Here is a 25,938-nt window from a genome sequence, read left to right on the forward strand (position 1 = left end):
GGTGCATTAATGTAGTTTATCTTCAATCAAAAGTTTGTTATTTTCAAATGGTACCGGAGTTGTACTATTTTAGCCTCAGGCAGAAAGTTGAAGAAGAGTCTGCCTGTGGTCTTTGATGATCTTAGCAGGTTGTAACTAAGATCCATTGCTGTTCTCACACAAAACTGAAGAGATGGGTAACTTCAGCTGGGGGAATAGCGTGCAGGGTCTCCTGCTCTGAGGTATGTGCAGTTTTAAATTTTTATAGAGAAATGAATATGCTAGAAAATGCTGACAATACCGGATTTATTTAAGGTATGCCTGATTACAGTGATTTAATAACGACTGGTATCATGCTTGCTGTAAAGGGTAATATTTTTATTATTTACTCACATTACTGAATAGATTTAACGTTTGCTTGAAGTGTATAAACGTTTTTTTTTTACTTATTGGTGATAAAACTTTATTCTGGGGCCTAGTTTTTTCCACATGGCTGTCTAGATTTTGCCTAGGGATAGTTTTTTAAGGCCCTTTCACTGTGAGTACAGGTTGGGAGGGGCCTATTTTCGTTTTTGCAGCTTGTGACATCCAGCTTCCCTGAAGGAGTCCCCTGAACATTTAGGACCTCTCTAAAGGGTTTTTGTGCCTTCCAAAGTCGTTGTATGGGCAGGTAGGGCCACAGCAGAGCTGTGGCAGTTTGTTGTGACTGTTTAAAAAACGTTTATATTGGGTTTTTTTATCCGTTTTTGAAACTAAGGGGTTAATCATCCATTTGCAATGCTCTTTTAGCCTATTATACACACTGTAAAAATTTCGTAAGATTTACTGCTTTTTTCACTGTTTTAGCAGTTTCTGTGATTGTTTTTTTTTCTCTTAAAGGCACAGTACCGTTTTTATTTTTTGCTTGTTCACAGTTATTAAAGTGTTTTCCAAGCTTGCTGGTCTCATTACTAGTCTGTTTAAACATGTCTGACATAGAGGGAACTCATTGTTCATTATGTTTAGAAGCCATTGTGGAACCCCCTCTTAGAATGTGTACCAAATGCACTGATTTTACTATAAATTATAAAGACCATATTCTGGCTTTAAAAAAATTATCACCAGAAGAAATTGACAGGGAGGAAGTTATGCCGGCTAACTCTCCCCACGTGTCAGATTCTATAAATCCCGCTCAGGGGACACCTAGTACTTTAGCGCGCCCATTGCGTATACCTTGCAAGACATGGCGGCAGTTATGAATCATACCCTTACAGAGGTATTATCTAAACTGCCAAGATTGCAAGGAAAGCGAGACAGCTCTGGGAATAGAATAAATACAGAGCTCTCTGACGCTTTAGTAGCTAGGTCTGATACACCTTCACATTATACTGAAGCTGAAGCAGGGGAGCTTCAATCTGTGGGTGATTTTTCTGATTCAGGTAAGATACTTCACTCTGATTCTGATATGTCTACATTAAAATTTAAGCTTGAACACCTCCGCGTATTGCTCAGGGAGGTTTTAGCAACTCTGGATGACTGTGACACTATTGTAGTCCCAGAGAAATTATGTAGATTGGATAAATACTATGCAGTACCTACTTACACTGATGTTTTTCCAATCCCTAAAAGGTTTTCTGAAATTATTACTAAGGAATGGGATAGACCAGGTGTACCGTTCTCTCCCCCTCCTGTTTTTAAAAAGATGTTTCCTATAGACGCCGCTACACGGGACTTATGGCAGACGGTTCCTAAGGTGGAGGGAGCAGTTTCTACTCTAGCTAAGCGTACCACTATCCCTGTCGAGGATAGTTGTGCTTTTCTAGATCCAATGGACAAAAAATTAGAGAGTTACCTTAAAAAAAAAAAAAATATTTTTTTTTTTATTCAACAAGGGTTTATTCTCCAGCCCCTTGCATGCATTGCCCCCGTCACTGCTGCTGCGGCCTTCTGGTTTGAGTCTTTCGAAGAGGCTCTACAGGTAGAAACCCCATTGGATGATATCCTTGACAAGCTTAAAGCCCTTAAGCTAGCCAATTCATTTGTTTCTGATGCCGTTGTTCATTTAACCAAACTAATGGCTAAGAACTCAGGTTTTGCTATTCAGGCGCGTAGGGCGCTATGGCTTAAATCCTGGTCAGCTGACGTTACTTCAAAGTCTAAGCTTCTCAACATTCCCTTCAAGGGGCAGACCCTATTCGGGCCTGGGCTGAAGGAGATCATTTCTGATATTACTGGAGGAAAAGGTCATGCCCTTCCTCAGTATAGGTCCAGCAAATTAAGGACCAAACAGCCTAATTTTCGTGCCTTTCGAAATTTCAAGAGTGGTGCAGCTTCAACTTCCTCTAATACAAAACAGGAGGGAAATTTTGCCCAGTCCAAGCCGGTCTGGAGACCTAACCAGGTTTGGAACAAAGGAAAGCAGGCCAAGAAGCCTGCTGCTGCCTCTAAGACAGCATGAAAGATCAGCCCCCGATCCGGTAACGGATCTAGTAGGGGGCAGACTTTCTCTCTTCGCCCAGGCTTGGGCAAGAGATGTCCAGGATCCCTGGGCGTCGGAAATTGTGTCTCAGGGATACCTTCTGGAATTCAAAGCTTCTTCCCCAAAAGGAAGATTTCACCTCTCACAATTATCTGCAAACCAGATAAAGAGAGAGGCATTCTTACATTGTGTTCAAGACCTCCTAGTTATGGGAGTGATCCACCCAGTTCCAAAGGAGGAACAGGGGCAAGGCTTCTATTCAAATCTGTTTGTGGTTCCCAAGAAAGAGGGAACCTTCAGACCAATCTGGGATCTCAAGATCCTAAACAAATTTCTCAGAGTTCCATCCTTCAAGATGGAGACTATTCGAACCATCCGTCCTATGATCCATGAGGGTCAGTATATGACTACCGTGGATTTAAAGGATGCTTATCTTCACATTCCGATACACAGAGATCATCATTGGTTTCTCAGGTTCGCCTTCCTAGACAGGCATTACCAGTTTGTGGCTCTTCCCTTTGGGTTAGCCACGGCACCAAGAATCTTTACAAAGGTTCTGGGGTCACTCTTGGCGGTCCTAAGGCCGCGGGGTATAGCAGTAGCCCCTTACCTAGACGACATTCTGATACAGGCGTCGAATTTTCAAATTGCCAAGTCCCATACGGACATTGTTCTGGCTTTCCTGAGGTCTCATGGGTGGAAAGTGAACGAAGAAAAGAGTTCTCTATCCCCTCTCACATAAGTTTCCTTCCTGGGAACTCTGATAGATTCTGTAGAAATTAAGATTTACCTGACAGAGGCCAGGTTGTCAAAACTTCTAAATTCTTGCTGTGTTCTTTATTCTACTTCTCACCCTTCGGTGGCTCAGTGTATGGAAGTAATCGGCTTAATGGTAGCGGCAATGGACATACAGGGAGTGCAGAATTATTAGGCAAATGAGTATTTTGACCACATCATCCTCTTTATGCATGTTGTCTTACTCCAAGCTGTATAGGCTCGAAAGCCTACTACCAATTAAGCATATTAGGTGATGTGCATCTCTGTAATGAGAAGGGGTGTGGTCTAATGACATCAACACCCTATATCAGGTGTGCATAATTATTAGGCAACTTCCTTTCCTTTGGCAAAATGGGTCAAAAGAAGGACTTGACAGGCTCAGAAAAGTCACAAATAGTGAGATATCTTGCAGAGGGATGCAGCACTCTTAAAATTGCAAAGCTTCTGAAGCGTGATCATCGAACAATCAAGCGTTTCATTCAAAATAGTCAACAGGGTCGCAAGAAGCGTGTGGAAAAACCAAGGCGCAAAATAACTGCCCATGAACTGAGAAAAGTCAAGCGTGCAGCTGCCAAGATGCCACTTGCCACCAGTTTGGCCATATTTCAGAGCTGCAACATCACTGGAGTGCCCAAAAGCACAAGGTGTGCAATACTCAGAGACATGGCCAAGGTAAGAAAGGCTGAAAGACGACCACCACTGAACAAGACACACAAGCTGAAACGTCAAGACTGGGCCAAGAAATATCTCAAGACTGATTTTTCTAAGGTTTTATGGACTGATGAAATGAGAGTGAGTCTTGATGGGCCAGATGGATGGGCCCGTGGCTGGATTGGTAAAGGGCAGAGAGCTCCAGTCCGACTCAGACTCCAGCAAGGTGGAGGTGGAGTACTGGTTTGGGCTGGTATCATCAAAGATAAGCTTGGGGGGCCTTTTCGGGTTGAGGATGGAGTCAAGCTCAACTCCCAGTCCTACTGCCAGTTTCTGGAAGACACCTTCTTCAAGCAGTGGTACAGGAAGAAGTCTGCATCCTTCAAGAAAAACATGATTTTCATGCAGGACAATGCTCCATCACACGCGTCCAAGTACTCCACAGCGTGGCTGGCAAGAAAGGGTATAAAAGAAGAAAATCTAATGACATGGCCTCCTTGTTCACCTGATCTGAACCCCATTGAGAACCTGTGGTCCATCATCAAATGTGAGATTTACAAGGAGGGAAAACAGTTCACCTCTCTGAACAGTGTCTGGGAGGCTGTGGTTGCTGCTGCATGCACTGTTGATGGTGAACAGATCAAAACACTGACAGAATCCATGGATGGCAGGCTTTTGAGTGTCCTTGCAAAGAAAGGTGGCTATATTGGTCACTGATTTGTTTTTGTTTTGTTTTTGAATGTCAGAAATGTATATTTGTGAATGTTGAGATGTTATATTGGTTTCACTGGTAAAAATAAATAATTGAAATGGGTATATATTTGTTTTTTGTTAAGTTGCCTAATAATTATGCACAGTAATAGTCACCTGAACACACAGATATCCCCCTAAAATAGCTAAAACTAAAAACAAACTAAAAACTACTTCCAAAAATATTCAGCTTTGATATTAATGAGTTTTTTGGGTTCATTGAGAACATGGTTGTTGTTCAATAATAAAATTAATCCTCCAAAATACAACTTGCCTAATAATTCTGCACTCCCTGTAGTGCCGTTTGTCCGTCTACATCTCACACCGCTGCAACTCTGCATGCTCAGTCAGTGGAATGGGGATTACACAGATTTGTCCCCTCTACTAAATCTGGATCAAGAGACCAGGGATTCTCTTCTCTGGTGGCTATCTCGAGTCCATCTGTCCAAGGGTATGACCTTCCGCAGGCCAGATTGGACAATAGTAACAACAGATGCCAGCCTTCTGGGCTGGGGTGCAGTCTGGAACTCCCTGAAGGCTCAGGGATCATGGACTCCGGAGGAGGCCCTCCTTCCGATAAACATTCTGGAACTAAGAGCGATATTCAACGCTCTTCAGACTTGGCCTCAGCTTGCTGCGATCAGGTTCATCAGATTTCAGTCGGAAAACATCACGACTGTAGCTTACATCAACCATCAAGGGGGAACAAGGAGTTCCCTAGCAATGTTGGAGGTTTCAAAGATAATTCTATGGGCAGAGATTCACTCTTGCCATCTATCAGCTATCCATATCCCAGGAGTAGAGAACCGGGAGGCGGATTTTCTAAGTCGACAGACTTTTCATCCGGGGGAGTGGGAGCTCCATCCGGAGGTATTTGCACAGTTGATTCAACTTTGGGGCAAACCAGAACTGGATCTCATGGCGTCTCGTCAGAACGCCAAGCTTCCTCGTTACGGGTCCAGGGATCCCAAGGCAGCACTGATAGATGCTCTTCAACCTTCAACCTAGCTTATGTGTTTCCACCGTTTCCTCTGCTCCCTCGTCTGATTTCCAAGATCAAGCAGGAGAGAGCATCGGTGATTTTGATAGCACCTGCGTGGCCACGCAGGACTTGGTATGCAGATCTGGTGAACATGTCATCCTTTCCACCATGGACTCTGCCGCTGAGACAGGACCTTCTACTTCAGGGTCCTTTCAACCATCCAAATCTAATTTCTCTGCGTCTGACTGCTTGGAGATTGAACGCTTGATTTTATCAAAACGTGGTTTCTCTGAGTCGGTCATTGATACCTTAATACAGGCACGAAAACCTGTCACCAGGAAAATCTATCATGAGATATGGTGTAAATATCTTCATTGGTGTGAATCCAAGGGTTACTCTTGGAGTAAGGTCAGGATTCCTAAGATATTATCCTTTCTCCAAGAAGGATTGGAGAAGGGTTTGTCAGCTAGTTCCTTAAAGGGACAGATTTCTGCTCTGTCTATTCTTTTGCACAAACGTCTGGCTGAGGTTCCAGATGTTCAGGGATTTTGTCAGGCTCTGGTTAGAATCAAGCCTGTGTTTAAACCTGTTGCTCCACCATGGAGTTTAAATTTAGTTCTTAAGGTTCTTCAAGGGGTTCCGTTTGAACCTTTGCATTCCATAGATATTAAGCTTTTATCTTGGAAAGTTCTGTTTTTAGTAGCTATCTCCTCGGCTCGAAGAGTTTCGGAGTTATCTGCTTTACAATGTGATTCCCCTTATCTCATTTTCCATGCAGATAAGGTAGTGTTACCTACCAAACCTGGGTTTCTACCTAAGGTGGTATCTAATAAAAATATCAATCAGGAGATTGTTGTACCGTCACTGTGTCCTAATCCTTCTTCTAAGAAGGAACGTCTTTTACACAATCTTGACGTGGTTCGTGCTTTAAAGTTTTATTTACAAGCTACTAAAGATTTTCGTCAAACATCTGCATTGTTTGTTGTCTATTCTGGACAGAGGAGAGGCCAAAAGGCTTCGGCAACTTCTCTTTCTTTTTGGCTAAGGAGTATAATACGCTTAGCTTATGAGACTGCTGGCCAGCAGCCTCCTGAAAGAATTACAGCTCATTCTACTAGAGCGGTAGCTTCCACATGGGCTTTTAAAAATGAGGCTTCTGTTGAACAGATTTGTAAGGCGGTGACTTGGTCTTCGCTTCATACTTTTTCTAAATTCTATAAATTTGATACTTTTGCTTCTTTGGAGGCTATTTTTGGGAGAAAGGTCTTACAGGCAGTGGTGCCTTCCGTTTAAGCGCCTGCCTTGTCCCTCCCTTCATCCGTGTCCTATAGCTTTGGTATTGGTATCCCACAAGTAATGGATGATCCGTGGACTGGATACACCTTACGAGAGAAAACTAAATTTATGCTTACCTGATAAATTTATTTCTCTTGTGGTGTATCCAGTCCACGGCCCGCCCTGTCATTTTAAGGCAGGTGTTTTTTATTTTTAAACTACAGTCACCACTGCACCCTATAGTTTCTCCTTTCTCTTGCTTGTCTTCGGTCGAATGACTGGGGGTGGGCAGTTAGGGGAGGAGCTATATAGTCAGCTCTGCTGTGGGTGATCCTCTTGCAGCTTCCTGTTGGGAAGGAGAATATCCCACAAGTAATGGATGATCCGTGGACTGGATACACCACAAGAGAAATACATTTATCAGATAAGCATAAATTTTGTTTTCTTCAGCACTCTGCTATAAAGTTCTAAAGATACATGCATGCTCCCGAAGTCCTATAAGCACACCTAGATGTACAACAAAGTATACCAAGAGAACAAAGCAAATTTGATAATAGACGTAAATTGGAAAATTGTTTGCATGTTCTATCGAAACCATGGATGTTTAATTTTAACTAACACAAATTCAGTTCAGCCATGTTTCCAATGTAATGTAATTGTACTGGCATTGAGAAGAAATTGAATATATATATATATATATATATATGTTAAACTTTTTAAAGTGAATGTAAATTTTGATGCTTAAGTGCTCGGTTTTTAAAAATTCGATTAAAAACAGGGGCACTTTAGGGCACTTTAATTCATTAAAATTTACATTTCACTCCTGTTGTGAAAAAAAACTTACCTTTTAATTTTCACAGCAGCTCCAGCTTCCTCCGGTCGTCGCAAGCCATTTCTGATGTCAGAAATGATGGATAGGTCATCCTCCAATCACAGCTTCCCCCCCCGGGGGAATCAGTGTCTGATTCAACGCCGTGATTGGAGGAAGCCAGATTCCTAATTTTTAGACCCAGGAAGAGGCTTTGCAACGGGTGGAGGAAGCTGGAGCTGCTGTGAAGATTAAAAGGTAAGGTTTTTTTGTTTCACAACAGGAGTGAAATGTAAATTTTGATGAGTTAAAGTGCCCCTATTTTTAATCGAATTTTTAAAAACCGGGCACTTTAGAATCAAAATATACATTTACTTTAAAGGGACTCTCAGGTCAAATTAAAATGTAATGATTCAGATAGAGTATGCATTTATAAACAACTTTCCAATTTACATCCATTAAAAAAATGTCCACAGTCTTTTTATATTTACACTTTTTGAGTCACCAGCTCCTACTGAGCATGTGCAAGAAATCACAGAATATACGTATATACATTTGTGACTGGCTGATTGCTGTCACATTTTACAGGGGGAGTGGAAATGCACATAACTTTAAAATGTGCTAGAAACAAATCTAATACTTATTTGAAGTTCAGACTAAGTGCTATTGCATTGTCTTTTTATCATGCATTTATTGGCTTTGCAGTTTTTAACAACTTTACAATTTACTCCTAAATGGCAGCAGTGTTTGCTACAGTGATTGTTGCAGTGTTATTCATTGTTGAGCACTAGAGGAAGCAGCATTAGCAACAATGTATAACATTGTTACAATCAGACCATGAATTTTAGTTGATTAGAGAGTCATAATAAAATTATTATACTGTTGCTTGCATATGACTTAGGGCCCGATGATCTAAAGCTCTCTGCTCTGGTGAGATGTCTTGTCAGTACTGTGAGGTCCCTCAAAACATTTAAAGGGACACTCAATCAAAATAAAACTTTCATTATTCAGATAGAGCATGCCATTTTAAACAACTTTCCAATTTACTTCCATTAACTAAATGTGCACAGTCTTTTTATATTTAAACTTTTTGAGTCACCAGCTCCTACTGAGCATGTGCAAGAATAAGTGTGTATGCATTTGTGAATGGCTGATGGCTGTCACATGGAATGTGTATGCATTTGTGATTGGCTGATGGCTGTCACATGGTACAGGGGGAGTGGAAAAAGACATAACTTTTAAAATTGTCAGAAAAAAAATCTACTACTCATTTGAAGTTCAGACTAAGTGCTTTTGCATTGTCTTGTTATCTTACATTTGTTGATTATGCAAATCTACTGTGTTGACTGGTCCTTTAAAAAAGCCAAGTTTTAGCTTGAAATCTGTTATATCTCACTTTGCAGGGTTCTGGGTGTAAATGACAGACAACTACATTAAAATAAAATGTGCAAAAAAAAAAAGAAAAGATTTTGACTGATATTGCAACATGAGTGAATGTAAATTTTGATGCTAAAGTTCCCGGTTTTTAAAAATTCGATTAAAAACAGGGGCACTTAAATTCATCAAAATTTTTCACTTGTGGTGTGGAAAAATACTTACCTTTTAATCTTGACAGCCGCTCCAGCTTCCTCCGTCCCGTCGCAAAGCCTCTTCTTGGGTCTAAAATGAGGAATCCGGCTTCCTCCAATCACGGCGTTGAATCAGACACAGCCGTGATTGGAGGATGACCGATCCATCATTTCTGTCATCAGAAATGGCTTGCGACCACCGGGGGAAGCTGGAGCTGCTGTCAACGAGTGAAATGTAAATTTTGATGAATTAAAGTGCCCCTGTTTTTAATCAAATTTGTAAAAACCACTTTAGCATCAGAATTTACATTCACGGGGGCGCCCAAGATGGCGGCTATTCTGGGAGCTCAGGAATAGGGATATACATTCCGCCGTGTATCTTAAATTAGGGAAGCCATCCAGCAAGATATTTTATTGTAGATGACAGCTGAAAGTTTGCTGGACACGAAAAATATAAATATTTATATGATACTGAACTTCCCGGACCGAACCGTTGCAGGCTTTGGCGGCCCAGCGTGGGAAAGCCTCCAACCCCCCCCCCCCCCCCCCTGGAAACCGGGGTCTTGAGTGAATAACAACACGCTTCACTCTTCTCATTTTATTTTTATGGAGGAGCTCCTTATCAAAATACAGGCTTTGCTGGAGGATCAAGAAAGGAAGATCTGCGAGAGGATTGATCGCATTATAATTGCACCTACTATGCAACATGGCGACAACTGGGGGAATACAGTGTTTACGTCAGCAGTACGGTGTCCAGGCTTGGAGATATTTGAGACCGAGGAGGAGAGCATGGAGACACACCAAGCCGTATTACAAGATGCCCACCCTAGCCTAGATCTGGAGGAGTGTGCAGCGAAATACCCTATGCCCATTACCATGGATCAATCTCCAACCTCTGTGGCCGGGCAACCGGCTCTTGTGTGCCATACTGAGACTGCTCAGGGGATAATAGCTGGGTACAGCGAGGAGGTTTTGCGAACGCCTGCGCATCTCTTTGATGTCCGATACCCCGAGCCAGAGGAAGGAGACCCGATCCCATTGTCTGCTAATGTTGGTCTAGTACCAGAAAATTTCCTGGGCCCTGAGGCCCTTTATCCGCTGGCGGCTGTGAGAACTGGGGTCGGGTAAGAATTCATCATGAGGACATCATGACTGTGGACCAGTTGCCGGGTTCTCTAGACTTTGTAGAATGTTCCTTAAGGTTGGATATCCTTCTACCTCTATGCAAGGCCTGGCAACATTGCAGTAATAGCTGTATGGGACATTTGTGTAATATGCTGTTTTATCGTGCTGGGACTCTTATATTTATCTGACAGTTTATGTATGAGGCAAAATTTTTTTTTTTTTTTTTTATATATTTTCTTGTTATATAGTCTTGCTCAGACATGAATATTTGGTGCAGCACTTATTTGTTTAACAGCTTTCTAAAATAGCTTGTAAGGTCCATAAACAACAAAGTATTCTTTATGCCTAAATGCCATCTTATGTGCATTATACCGTGTATCTTAAATTAGGATCGGAACAGCCAATAGAATGCGATCTCAATCTGATTGGCTGATTCAATCAGCCAATCAGATTTTTCCTACCTTAATTCCGATTGGCTGATAGAATCCTATCAGCCAATCGGAATTGAAAGGACGCCATCTTGGATGACATCCCTTAAAGGAGCCTTCATTCGTCGTTAGTCCGTCGGGGAAGAAGGCGTCGGCGGGATGAAGATGGATCCTGAAGCAAGAAGATTGAAGACCCCGCTTGGAAGATGACATCGCCCGGATGGAAGATGATCTTCAGCGCCGCTTGGAAGATGACATCGCCCGGATGGAAGACTTCTTCAGCGCCGCTTGGAGGATCACTTCATCGGATGGAAGACTTCTTCAGCACCCCTTGGAGGATCACTTCTGACGCTCCGGATCTCCTCCTAAGTTCCATCGGTGGCTCGGCTGAGTGAAGACGACTCAAGGTAGGATGATCTTCAGGGGATTAGTGTTAGGTTATTTTAAGGGGGGTTTGGGTTAGATTAGGGGTATGTGGGTGGTGGGTTTTAATGTTGCGGGGGGGGGTTGTATTTTTCTTTTACAGGCAAAAGAGCAGTTTTCTTTGGGGCATGCCCCACAAAAGGCCCTTTTAAGGGCTGGTAAGGTAAAAGAGCTTTGAACTTTTTTAATGTAGAATAGGGTAGGGAATTTTTTTATTTTGGGGGGCTTTGTTATTTTATTAGGGGGCTTAGATTAGGTGTAATTATCTTAAAATTGTTGTAATATTTTTTAAATGTTTGTAACTTATGTTTTTTATTTTTTGTAACTTAGCTTGTTTTATTTTTTGTACTTTAGTTTATGTAATTGTATTTAATTGTAGTTATTTGTAGTTAATTTATTTAATTAATGTAATGATAGTGTAGTGTTAGGTTTAATTGTAACTTAGGTTAGGATTTATTTTACAGGTAATTTTGTATTTCTTTTAGCTAGGTAGTTATTAAATAGTTAATAACTATTTAATAACTATTCTAACTAGCTTAAATAAATACAAAGTTACCTGTAAAATAAATATAAATCCTAAAATAGCTACAATGTAATTATTAATTACATTGTAGCTATCTTAGGGTTTATTTTACAGGTAAGTATTTAGTTTTAAATAGGAATAATTTATTAAAGTATAGTGTAGTGTTAGGTGTAATTTTAACTTAGGTTAGGATTTATTTTACAGGTAAATTTCTCTTTATTTTAGCTTGGTAGCTATTAAATAGTTAATAACTATTTAATAGCTATTGTACCTAGTTAAAATAAATTGAAAGTTACCTATAAAATAAAAATAAATCCTAAAATAGCTACAATATAATTATTATTTATATTGTAGCTATATTAGGGTTTATTTTATAGGTAAGTATTTAGTTAATAATAGAAATATTATTTAGATTTATTTAATTAATATTTAAGTTAGGGGGGGTGTTAGGGTTAGTGTTAGACTTAGGTTTAGGGGGGCAGGATAGGGGTTAATAAATGTATTATAGGTGGCGACGGTGTAGGGGGGGCAGATTAGGGGTTAATAAATTTAATATAGGTTGCGGCAGGGTCCGGGAGCGGCGGTTTAGGGGTTAAACTATTTATTTAGTTGCGGCGAGGTGCAGGATCAGCAGGAGAGGGGTTAATAACTTTATTATAGAGGGCGGCGGTATAGGGGGGGCAGGACAGGGGTTACTAGGTATAATGTAGGTTGCGGCGGTGTCCGGGAGCGGCGGTTTAGGGGTTAATAAATTTATAAGTGTTGCGGTGGGGTCTAGGAGCGGCGGTTTAGGGGTTAATACATTTATAAGAGTTGCGGCGGGGTCTAGGAGCGGCGGTTTAGGGGTTAGTAACTTTATTTAGTTGCGGCGGGCTCCGGGGGCGCCGGTATAGGGGTAGAACAGTGTAGTTTACTGTGAGTGCTTAGTGACAGGCTAGCAATAAAGCTGTCAAAAAGTCGAAGAGCAGCGAGATCGGATGAGTGATAACTATCACAGTCCGCTGCTCATTGCCCCGTACTTGGTGCGCGGCTTTTTGACAGATTTATTGATAACTTAGGCGTATTTTTTCAGGTCCGCGGCGGCGAAGGAAGGCGAGCTTAGGCGGGCCTATTGGGCCGGCGAAGGCAGGAAAGTTGACACGATGATAACTACCCCCCACTGTATGTATTTTTCTCCTTATGGATGTTTTATCCCCAATTTCTTTGTAACTATATGTCCTATATTGTGTACAGCTGAAGGAGTCTACGCTGGTGCAGTTCTACAAACCTACTGAGATTTGTAAATAATTGCCTTAAGCTTAAGAAAGACCCCCATATAGGAGGGAGGTTAGAATATTTAATCCATTATATCAGATACACCTATAACTTGAGGCTCTATAGAGGCCTATATTACTTTAAAGGGTAAAATAAGAGATTTGTTAGTCAGCACCTAACAGTTTAACCCCTTAGTGACCAGAGCACTTTTCCATTTGTTGACCGTTTGGGACCAAGGCTATTTTTACATTTCTGCGGTGTTTGTGTTTAGCTGTAATTTTCCTCTTACTCATTTACTGTACCCACACATATTATATACCATTTTTCTCGCCATTAAATGGACTTTCTAAAGATACCATTATTTTCATCATATCTTATAATTTACTATTAAAAGAATTATAAAATATGAGGAAAAAATGGAAAAAAAACAATTTTTTCAAACTTTGACCCCAAAAATCTGTTGCACATCTACAACCACCAAAAAACACCCATGCTAAATAGTTTCTAAATTTTGTCCTGAGTTTAGAAATACCCAATGTTTTCATGTTCTTTGCTTTTTTTGTAAGTTATAGGGCACTAAATAAAAGTAGCACTTTGCTATTTCCAAACCACTTTTTTTCAAAATTAGCGCTAGTTACATTGGAACACTGATATCTGTCAGGAATCCCTGAATATCCTTTAACATGTATATATATATTTTTAGAAGACATCCCAAAGTATTGATCTAGGCCCATTTGGGTATATTTCATGCCACCATTTCACCGCCAAATGCGATCAAATAAAAAAAAAATGTTCACTTTTTCACAAATTTTTTCACAAACTTTAGGTTTCTCACTGAAAGTATTTACAAACAGCTTGTGCAATTATTGCACAAATGGTTTTAAATGCTTCTCTGGGATCCCCTTTGTTCAGAAATAGCAGATATATATGGCTTTTACGTTGCTTTTTGGTAATTAGAAGGCCGCTAAATGCCACTGCGCACCACAAGTGTATTATGCGCAGCAGTGAAGGGGTTAATTAGGAAGCATGTAGGGAGCTTGTAGGGTTAATTTTAGCTTTACTGTAGTGTAGTAAACAACCCCAAGTATTGATCTAGGCCCATTTTGGTATATTTCATGCCACCATTTCACCGCCAAATGCGATCAAATTAAAAAAAACTTTAAATATTTCACAATTTTAGGTTTCTCACTGAAATTATTTACAAACAGCTTGTGCAATTATGGCACAAATTGTTGTAAATGCTTCTCTGGTATCCCCTTTGTTCAGAAATAGCAGACATATATGGCTTTGGTGTTGCTTTTTGGTAGTTAGAAGGTCGCTAAATGCCGCTGCGCATTACACGTATATTATGTCTAGCAGTGAAGGAGTTAATTAGGTAGCTTGTAGGGAGCTTTCAGGGTTAATTTTAGCTTTAGTGTAGAGATCAGCCTCCCACCTGACACATCCCACCCCCTGATCCCTCCCAAACAGCTCCCTTCCCTCCCCCACCCCACAATTGTCCCCGCCATCTTAAGTACTGGCAGAAAGTCTGCCAATACTAAAATAAAAGTTTTTTGGGGGGGTTTAGTTTTTAAAAAAAAAAAAAAAAATTCTTCTGCTGTGTAGGACCCCCCTTAGCCCCCAACCTCCCTGATCCCCCCCAAATAGCTCTTTAACCCCCCCCCCCCCTCTGCCTTTATTGGGTACCATATTGGGTACTGGCAGCTGTCTGCCAGTACCCAGTTTTAAAAATAATAATGTATTTTTATTTTTTTATTTTATTAAATATTTTATTTATTTCTGTAGTGTAGCTGCCCCCCCCTCAACATCCAACCCCCCACCCTCTCCCAGATGCTTTGATTTTAAAATCCCACCCTCCCCAGTCCTCTCTCCCACCCTCCAGATCTACAGCATATTGATGCTGTTTTTATAGAGCTCTCGTGCACGCGCGCCCGTGCACGGCTCTCGTGCATGCGCGTGCACGGCTCTCATGCACGCGCCCGTGCACGCGCGCGCACCCGCTTTAGATCCCTCCCCCCTCCTCCACCAATGACAGCCCACCCGCCTCCCTGGATGAGCTCCCACCCACCAACGATAACGGCCATTGATAGCCGATGCAGAGAGGGCCACAGAGTGGCTCTCTCTGCATCGGATGGCTAAAAACAGTTATTGCAGGATGCCTCAATATTGAGGCATCACTGCAATAACATGAAAGCAGCTGGAAGCTATCAGGATCGCTTCCACTGCTTTCAAAGACCAACGACGTATGGGGTACGTCCTTGGTCATTAACTGCATTTTTTTGCAGGACGTACCCCATACGTCGTTGGTCATTAAGGGGTTAAAGAACTTCTTGGTTTTGATTATTAATATGATATAATATGCTGTATGTACTTGTTTACAGATGTTTGATCTTTAGCTTGTTTGTAGATATCTGTATTGTACTATGCAAATTTGGTGCTTGTTGCTTTTTGTATTGGTCGAACCTCAATAAAAAAATATTAAAAAAAATAAAATAAATTTACATCCACTTTAATGCAAGGAGATGGGTTAAGCACATAGTTGAAGTCCGCTTCAGTTTAGCAATGTACTACTGCTCTAGAGTTGAACATGACTGGTGGTTACGCACATATGCTTTCTGTCTCACTAAGTTATATGCAAGCAACAGTGCAATAGGAAAATGCTTCAACAAATCAGAGCATGTTTTTATTGCACTCTTTATATATTTTTTAAAGGATTTAATTAATTTTTGTTTGTTGCATTTTAGTTCTTCCACTTTTTTTAAACTGTGCTTCTTTGCCTAAAAAAGCAACAAAGTTGCTAAAGTCCACTGTACTGATTTACATCTGCTTTCTCATGACTGACTTGTTTTGATAAATAATGAATAATAAATAACTAATAAGTAAAATGGTTTATTTCATTTTTTCCAGTGCCAGCAGAAATAATTGCACCTGTTATTTTAACTCCAATGAATAATAAAGTGGAGGTGGAATTAGGTAAGTTTTATACCATATTTCTCCAACATAGGTGTGTCCGGTCCACGGCGTCATCCTTACTTGTGGGATATTCTCCTCCCCAACAGGAAATGGCAAAGAGCCCAGCAAAGCTGGTCACATGATCCCTCCTAGGCTCCGCCTACCCCAGTCATTCTCTTTGCCGTTGTACAGGCAACATCTCCACGGAGATGGCTTAGAGTTTTTTAGTGTTTAACTGTAGTTTTTCATTATTCAATCAAGAGTTTGTTATTTTCAAATAGTGCTGGTACGTACTATTTACTCAGAAACAGAAAAGAGATGAAGAATTCTGTTTGTATGAGGAAAATGATTTTAGCAACCGTAACTAAAATCCATGGCTGTTCCACACAGGACTGTTGAGAGCATTAACTTCAGTTGGGGGAACAGTTTGCAGTCCTTTGCTGCTTGAGGTATGACACATTCTAACAAGACGATGTAATGCTGGAAGCTGTCATTTTCCCTATGGGATCCGGTAAGCCATGTTTATTACGATTGTAAATAAGGGCTTCACAAGGGCTTATTTAGACTGTAGACATTTTTTGGGCTAAATCGATTGATATTAACACTTATTTAGCCTTGAGGAATCATTTATTCTGGGTATTTTGATATAATTATATCGGCAGGCACTGTTTTAGACACCTTATTCTTTAGGGGCTTTCCCAAAGCATAGGCAGAGTCTCATTTTCGCGCCGGTGTTGCGCACTTGTTTTTGAGAGGCATGGCATGCAGTCGCATGTGAGAGGAGCTCTGATACTGATAAAAGACTTCTGAAGGCATCATTTGGTATCGTATTCCCCTTGGGTTTGGTTGGGTCTCAGCAAAGCAGATACCAGGGACTGTAAAGGGGTTAAAGCTTAAAACGGCTCCGGTTCCGTTATTTTAAGGGTTAAAGCTTCCAAAATTGGGAAGCGGATTTTCTGAGTCGTCAGACATTGCATCCGGGGGAGTGGGAACTCCATCCGGAAATCTTTGCCCAAGTCACTCAACTTTGGGGCATTCCAGACATGGATCTGATGGCCTCTCGTCAGAACTTCAAAGTTCCTTGCTACGGGTCCAGATCCAGGGATCCCAAGGCGGCTCTAGTGGATGCACTAGTAGCACCTTGGACCTTCAAACTAGCTTATGTGTTCCCGCCGTTTCTTCTCATCCCCAGGCTGGTAGCCAGGATCAATCAGGAGAGGGCGTCGGTGATCTTGATAGCTCCTGCGTGGCCACGCAGGACTTGGTATGCAGATCTGGTGAATACGTCATCGGCTCCACCTTGGAAGCTACCTTTGAGACGAGACCTTCTTGTTCAGGGTCCGTTCGAACATCCGAATCTGGTTTCACTCCAGCTGACTGCTTGGAGATTGAACGCTTGATTTTATCGAAGCGAGGTTTCTCAGATTCTGTTATCGATACTCTTGTTCAGGCCAGAAAGCCTGTAACTAGAAAGATTTACCACAAAATTTGGAAAAAATATATCTGTTGGTGTGAATCTAAAGGATTCCCTTGGGACAAGGTTAAGATTCCTAGGATTCTATCCTTCCTTCAAGAAGGATTGGAAAAAGGATTATCGGCAAGTTCCCTGAAGGGACAGATTTCTGCCTTGTCGGTGTTACTTCACAAAAAACTGGCAGCTGTGCCAGATGTTCAAGCCTTTGTTCAGGCTCTGGTTAGAATCAAGCCTGTTTACAAACCTTTGACTCCTCCTTGGAGTCTCAATCTAGTTCTTTCAGTTCTTCAGGGGGTTCCGTTTGAACCCTTACATTCCGTTGATATTAAGTTATTATCTTGGAAAGTTTTGTTTTTAGTTGCAATTTCTTCTGCTAGAAGAGTTTCAGAATTATCTGCTCTGCAGTGTTCTCCTCCTTATCTGGTGTTCCATGCAGATAAGGTGGTTTTACGTACTAAACCTGGTTTTCTTCCAAAAGTTGTTTCTAACAAAAACATTAACCAGGAGATTATCGTACCTTCTCTGTGTCCGAAACCAGTTTCAAAGAAGGAACGCTTGTTGCACAATTTGGATGTTGTTCGCGCTCTAAAATTCTATTTAGATGCTACAAAGGATTTTAGACAAACATCTTCCCTGTTTGTTGTTTATTCAGGTAAAAGGAGAGGTCAAAAAGCAACTTCTACCTCTCTCTCTTTTTGGATTAAAAGCATCATCAGATTGGCTTACGAGACTGCCGGACGGCAGCCTCCCGAAAGAATCACGGCTCATTCCACTAGGGCTGTGGCTTCCACATGGGCCTTCAAGAACGAGGCTTCTGTGGATCAGATATGTAGGGCAGCGACTTGGTCTTCACTGCACACTTTTACCAAATTTTACAAGTTTGATACTTTTGCTTCTTCTGAGGCTATTTTTGGGAGAAAGGTTTTGCAAGCCGTGGTGCCTTCCATTTAGGTGACCTGATTTGCTCCCTCCCTTCATCCGTGTCCTAAAGCTTTGGTATTGGTTCCCACAAGTAAGGATGACGCCGTGGACCGGACACACCTATGTTGGAGAAAACAGAATTTATGTTTACCTGATAAATTTCTTTCTCCAACGGTGTGTCCGGTCCACGGCCCGCCCGGGTTTTTTAATCAGGTCTGATAATTTATTTTCTTTAACTACAGTCACCACGGTACCATATGGTTTCTCCTATGCTATTATTCCTCCTTAACGTCGGTCGAATGACTGGGGTAGGCGGAGCCTAGGAGGGATCATGTGACCAGCTTTGCTGGGCTCTTTGCCATTTCCTGTTGGGGAGGAGAATATCCCACAAGTAAGGATGACGCCGTGGACCGGACACACCGTTGGAGAAAGAAATTTATCAGGTAAACATAAATTCTGTTTTTTTTTTTTTCACTTTTCATTCTCTTCTTTTTCTTCTTTTATTTTTTAATTAAATTAACTATTCAAGATATGTTAAAATGTGGAGATTACCGTAAAATAACTATTTTATTTTTCTTCACAGGGTCTCCTATTAACCTTGCTTGCATAGCAACCTTCAAAGGAGATCCATATAGTGTCTACTGGACTTACAATAACACCATGGTTGATGATTATTATAATTCTGATAGAGTCGTAATTGATGATATGCAGTGAGTATATTGCTCATGTATTTAATATTTGGAACACAAAAAAAGCATGTTGCTGTTAAAGGGTTCCTTAGGTTTCTGGAGAACAAAGCATCCAACCTCCCGCCCTCCAACCTCCCGCCCTCCAACCTCCCGCCATTCGCCCTCCCGCCCTCCAACCTCCCGCCCTCCAACCTCCCGCCCTCCAACCTCCCGCCCTCCAACCTCCCGCCCTCCAACCTCCCGCCCTCCAACCTCCCGCCCTCCAACCTTCCGCCCTCCTACCTCCCGCCCTCCTACCTCCCGCCCTCCTACCTCCCGCCCTCCTACTTCTTGCATTTATGTCTTTCATCTGCTACATGCTGCTCAGTGAAGCAGAGTTGGCATATTTATAGACAAGCCTAGATCACTCTTTCAGCTGATGCACTGCTCATTCCGCTACCTCAAATTGACCAGCTGTAGCTTGCTCACTAGGTTTGGCCATATATATGTCCACAGCTTCTTGAAGCAATTCCTGCCCATGTCAACAGTGTGTAATAACATTATAATATCATGATATCAGTCACAAGAGACCTATAGTTGTTTAGGGTAGCACAATACATAGAATCAGCTGTTTTAAAAGAAGAGAGATACATCCTATTCGCTTTTCCCCATATGCATTTGACTTCCTTAAAGGAACATGAAACCGTGAGTCCACGGTTCATCTAATTACTATTGGGAATATCACTCCTGCCCAGCAGGAGGCGGCAAAGAGCCCCACAGCAAAGCTGTTAAATATCACCTCCCTTCCTTCCAACCCCAGTCATTTGCCTATGTTACAGCAAGGAAGTGGTAAAGTTAGGTGTTAGAAAGAAGATTCTTCAAGCAAGATTTAATTATTTTTTAAGCAGTGCAAGATTGTTCTGCTTTGTCCTAGGGTGTAGCCGTAGTCCATATCAGTCTCTTCAGTAGAGCAGTGGTGGCTTTCAAGCAATGGGAACTTGTGGGGTACATCCCTCACTGCGCCTCCCATGTATTTAATGCTGCCCTAACCGTGCAAGCCTGAGTAAGATTACTCAGTCTTTGTTTCTATCCACAGGTCCATGTGAGAGATCTGGCCTCTCAAACCTAGTGAGCTGCCGTGCTGCCTAGTAGAAGTCTTAAGGTAAGTGCTAACTTTATTTTTTTCTGGGACACACTGCAGAGAAAAAGATAGCACTTTAAAATATATTATGGGACAAGTCACATTCGCCTATGATAGGGGGATGTTTATTAAGGCCAACAGTAGCTGTGATTTTTACTTAACTCCCGATGGTTGTGGTAATACATTGAGCCGAACAGGAGTTTTCAGATTGTTTTTTCCCTGTCGCACTTCCTGTGTTCCTAAGTGGGGAAGACAGCTGCGTCACAGATATAGCAGCGTTTCAGTTACCGGACCATAAATTGTAAAAGTTTGAGTCCGGATTAGCTACAGAATAGTACACTCCGTTAGCAGGCAGGCAGGTAAGCACCTCAGCGAAGCTAAGCTGAGGTGTAGAGTTGTCTGGAGTGTTTTTTTGGGGGCCACTTAGTTTTTTTTAAATGAAAGAAAAATAAAGCAGTTATTTTTGCTTTTAAAATTTAAAGGAACAGTAACGTTTTTTTTTGGGCTATTTTCTGAATAAAATATCAGTTTTCCTTTTTTTCTGTTTATTGGTGAATAAAGATGGACCAAGAAACCCTGCAAGATGTTACGTGTTCTTTATGTTTTGATGCTATTGTAGAACCACCAATCCCTTTCTGTTCCTCATGTATTGAGAGAACTTTACATTACAGGGATAGACTTTTTCCTGAGCCAACATTGTCTAAGGCGGATGCTGTTCAGGAGTCTTCTGACAATGTTTAAGATATGCCGCAACTTTCTCCTCAAGCGTTCCAAAATTTAGTGTCCATACAGCCAGTGCCCTGCGCTTCCTCTATTACTACACCTGGAGTTACCTTGCAAGACATCGCTTCCCTAATGTCATCAGTGGTATCTGATGCGTTGTCTGCTTTTCCCATGCTACAGGGAAAGCGCAAGTGGAAATGTAATCAATCAGTGAGTAAGGTTGCTGACACAGTAGTAGCTATTCCGAATGTCCCTTCCCAAAAACCTGAAGAGGAAGATACTTCGGTAGCATCTGAGGGTGAAATCTCAGACTCAGACAGTGTAATACCTTTAGCGGATACTGAAGTTGTTTCTTTCAGGTTTAAGCTCAAATACCTCTGTTTGTTACTTGAGGAGGTTTTAACTACCCTGGACGACTCTGACACTACTGTCATAGTCAATCCAAAGAAGTCTAGTAAACTAAACAAGTATTTTGATGTGCCTTCCATGGTGGAGGTATTTCCTGTACCAGATTGGGCAACAGAGATTATTGCTAAGGAATGGAAGAGACCGGGCATCCCTTTTTTCTCCATCCCCTATATTTAAGAAGATGTTTCCTATTGCAGACTCTATCAAGGAGTCTTGGCAAACGGTACCCAAGGTGGAAGGGGCAATTTCCACGCTAGCCAAGAGAACAACTATTCTCATAGAAGATAGTTGTTCCTTTAAGGATCCTATGGATAGGAAGTTAGAGGGGTTACTCAAGAAAATATATGTACACCAAGGTTTGCAATAGCAACCTGCAGTTTGTATTGCTACTGTCACTGTCACTAGTGCGGCAGCATACTGGTTTGATGCGTTGTCTGATTCTATTCGGACAGACACTCCCCTCGAAGAAATCTAGGATAGGATCAAGGCCCTTAAGTTGGCCAACTCCTTTATCACAGATGCTTCCCTACAGGTTTTCAAACTGGGAGCTGAGATTTCCGTTTTTTCCGTACTGGCCCGTAGAGCTTTACGGCTAAAATCTTTGTCTTCGGATGTATCATCTAAGTCTAAACTTTTGGCGATTCCTTACAAGGGAAAGAACTTTGGCTAGATTACAGGTTGTGTGTTAGGGTAAAAAAGCAGCGTTAAGAGGTCCTAACAATGCTTTTTTACGCCCGCTGGTATTACGAGTATTGCAGGTTTCGGGGCACCGCACACTTCTTTGGCCTTACCGCAAAACGACTTATGTAAACTTTGTAAAGTATTTTTTCTATGGGACTTCCATAGCGCTGATATTACGAGTCTGTCCTGGGAGGCCAAAAAGTGAGCGGTGCAGCCTACCCTGTCAAGATCCCTAAAGCATTTAAAAGTCAGTAGTTATGAGTTTTACACTACAACGCTGTAGCATAAAACTCATAACTAAAGTGCTAAAAATTACACTAACACCCATAAACTACCTATTAACCCCTAAACCGAGGCCCTCCTGCATCGCAAATACTAAAATAAAAATGTTAACCCCTAATCTGCTGCTCCGGACACAGCTGCCACCTACATTATATTTATGAACCCCTAATCTGCTGCCCCCAACATCGCCGATACCTACATTATATTTATTAACCCCTAATCTGCCGCCCCCAATGTCGCCGCCACCTACCTACACTTATTAACCCCTAATCTGCCGCCCCCAACGTCGCCGCCACTAGAATAAACATATTAACCCCTAAACCGCCGCACTCCTGCCTCCCAAACATTAGTTAAATATTATTAACCCCTAATCTGCCGTCCCTAACATCGCCGCCACCTACCTACATTTATTAACCCCTAATCTTCCGCCCCCAACGTCGCTGCCACTATATTAAAGTTATTAACCCCTAAACCTAAGTCTAACCCTAAACCTAACACCCACTAACTTAAATATAATTTAAATAAATCTAAATAAATATTCCTATCATTAACTAAATTATTCCTATTTAAAAATAAATACTTACCTATAAAATAAACCCTAAACTAGCTACAATATAAATAATAGTTAGATTGTAGCTAGTTTAGGATTTATTTTTATTTTACAGGCAAAGTTTGTATTTATTTTAACTAGGTAGAATAGTTATTAAATAGTTATTAACTATTTAATAACTACCTAGCTAAAATAAATACAAATTTACCTGTAAAATAAAACCTAACCTAAGTTACACTAACACCTAACACTACACTACAATTAAATAAATTAACTAAATTAACAACAGTTACCTAAATTAAATTAGCTAAAGTACAAAACCCCCCCACTAAATGACAGAAAATAATAAACAAATTACAAAAATTTAAACTAATTACACCTAATCTAATAGCCCTATTAAAATAAAAAATGCCCCCCAAAATAAAAAAAGAAACCTTAGCCTAAACTAAACTACCAATAGCGCTTAAAAGGGCCTCTAAAACAAAATACAAACAACCCCCCAACAGTAAAACCCACCACCCACACAACCAACCCCCAAATAAAATACTATCTAAAAAAAACAAAGCTCCCATTGCCCTGAAAAGGGCATTTTGATGGGCATTAAACTACCAATAGCCCTTAAAAGGGCAGTTAGCTATTTTGCCCCCTAAACCCTAATCTAAAAAATAAAACCCACCCAATACACCCTTAAAAAACTAAGGAAAAAACTGGAGTGAACCGAGGGCAAGAGACGCAGCCTTCTGCTTACTCTCAGGAAAGTCCCCTAGCTGACTTACGAAAAACAGAATAGTCGGGGGTAAGAGAGTATGCGCTAAATAGCTAAAAAGGCTAAATGGCTAGAACAATATGTAACAATTTTTAAAAGTTATTGAACATGAGATAACCAAGTTAAAAACTTTAAAAATATACAATGACTAAAAATAGCCACAGATTTTAAAATAAAATAAAAGACTGTAAATAGCCACAGATTAAGCCAATAAAAGTATGTTGAACATATGTGATGTAACCAATGTGAGGTGTAACAAAAATGTGACCAATGTGAGGTGTGACAACAAAATAGTGATGAACACAATCAAATTCTAAACAAATAAAAGTCCAAAATAGTCTCCAAATAAAAGTCCAGTGGAACTTGGGTGTAGTCTATCCTCTTTCAAAGTGTCGTGGAGATGCGCTGGGTTAAAGGTAGTATTTTATTTGGGGGGTTGGTTGTGTGGGTGGTGGGTTTTACTGTTGGGGGGGTTGTTTGTATTTTGTTTTACAGGTAAAAGAGCTGATTACTTTGGGGCAATGTAGTTTAGTTTAGGCTAGGGTTTTTTGTTGTTGTTTTTTTTATATATTTTAATAGGGCTATTAGATTAGGTGTAATTAGTTTAAATTTCTATAATTTGTTTATTATTTTCTGTAATTTAGTGTTTTTTTTTGTACTTTAGCTAATGTAATTTAGGTAATTGTTGTTAATTTAGTTAATTTATTTAATTGTAGTATAGTGTTAGGTGTTAGTGTAACTTAGGTTAGGTTTTATTTTACTGGTAAATTTGTATTTATTTTAGCTAGGTAGTTATTAAATAGTTAATAACTATTCTACCTAGTTAAAATAAATACAAACTTTGCCTGTAAAATAAAAATAAATCCTAAGCTAGCTACAATCTAACTATTATTTATATTGTAGCTAGTTTAGGGTTTATTTTATAGGTAAGTATTTATTCTTAAATAGCAATAATTTAGTTAATGATAGGAATATTTATTTAGATTTATTTAAATTATATTTAAGTTAGTGGGTGTTAGGTTTAGGGTTAGACTTAGGTTTAGGGGATAATAACTTTAATATATTGGCGGCGACGTTGGGGACGGCAGATTAGGGGTTAATAAGTGTAGGTAGGTGGCGGCGACATTGGGGGCGGCAGATTAGTGGTTAATAAATATAATGTAGGTGGCGGCGATGTTGGGGGCAGCAGATTAGGGGTTCATAAGTATAATGTAGGTGGCGGCGATGTCTGGAGCGGCAGATTAGGGGTTACTAATATAATGCAGGTGTTGGCAATGTCGGGGCGGCAGATTAGGGGTTAATAAGTGTAAGATTAGGGGTGTTTAGACTCGGGGTTCATGTTAGGGTGTTAGGTGTAGACATACATTTTATTTCCCCAAAGGAATCAATGGGGCTGCGTTAGTGAGTTTTACGCTGCTTTTTTGCAAGTGTTAGACTTTTTTTCAGCCGGATCTCCCCGTTGATTCCTATGGGGAAATCGTGCACAAGCACGTTACACCAGCTCACCGCTGACTTAAGCAGCGCTGGTATTGGAGTGCGGTAATGAGCAAAATTTTGCTCAACGCTCACTTCTTGCCTTTTAACGACTGGTTTGTAAAAACCCGTAATACCAGCGCTGTAGGTAAGTGAGCGGTGAGAGAAAACTGCTCGCTAGCACCGCATAGCCTCTAGCGCAAAACTCGTAATCTAGGTGTTTGTTTGGGCCGGGTTTGACGGAAATAACTTCTGACATTAGGATAAGAGAAATAAATAAAAGGGATGTCAGAGTAATTTTCAAAATTTCAAGGGAAAGCTTTCCTCTCCCTCTACCAAGCAGAACAGTCCAAGCCTTCCCGGAGGCCCAACCAGTCTTGGAACAAGGGAAAACAATCCAAAAAGCCCAACCAGTCTTGGAACAAGGGAAAACAATCCAAAAAGCCTGCTATTGAATCAAAAACAGCATGAAGGGCCTTCCCCCGACTTTCCTTCTCTCAGGCTTGGGTATGGGATGTTCAGGATCCCTGGACGGTAGACATCATGTCCCAGGGATACAAAATAAAGTTCAAAGCCTTCCTCACAGGGGCAGGTTTCTGCTTTCAAGATTACCTGTAGACCAGATAAAAAGAGAGGCGTTCTTACGCTGTGTTCGGGACCTTTCCAACCTGGGAGTGATAGTTCCCGTCCCTATACAAGAACAGGGTCTGGGGGTTCTATTCCAACCTGTTCGTGGTTCCCAAAAAAGAGGGAACCTTAAGACCAATTTTAGATCTCAGAAGTCTAAACAAATTCCTCAAAGTACCGTCCTTCAAGATGGAAACTATTCGTTCCATTCTTCCCTTGGTTCAAGAGGGTCAATTTATGACAACGGTAGAGTTAAAGGACGCTTACCTGC

General features: G+C 41.0%; 1 pseudogene; it reads left to right on the plus strand.

Moving 5' to 3' along the window:
• LOC128654015 (interleukin-1 receptor type 1-like) overlaps nt 1-25,938 on the plus strand; it is a 244,847-nt pseudogene that overhangs the window by 93,437 nt on the left and 125,472 nt on the right.

This window comes from Bombina bombina, chromosome 3 (assembly GCF_027579735.1).
Source record: "Bombina bombina isolate aBomBom1 chromosome 3, aBomBom1.pri, whole genome shotgun sequence".
Taxonomy (NCBI): Eukaryota; Metazoa; Chordata; class Amphibia; order Anura; family Bombinatoridae; genus Bombina; species Bombina bombina.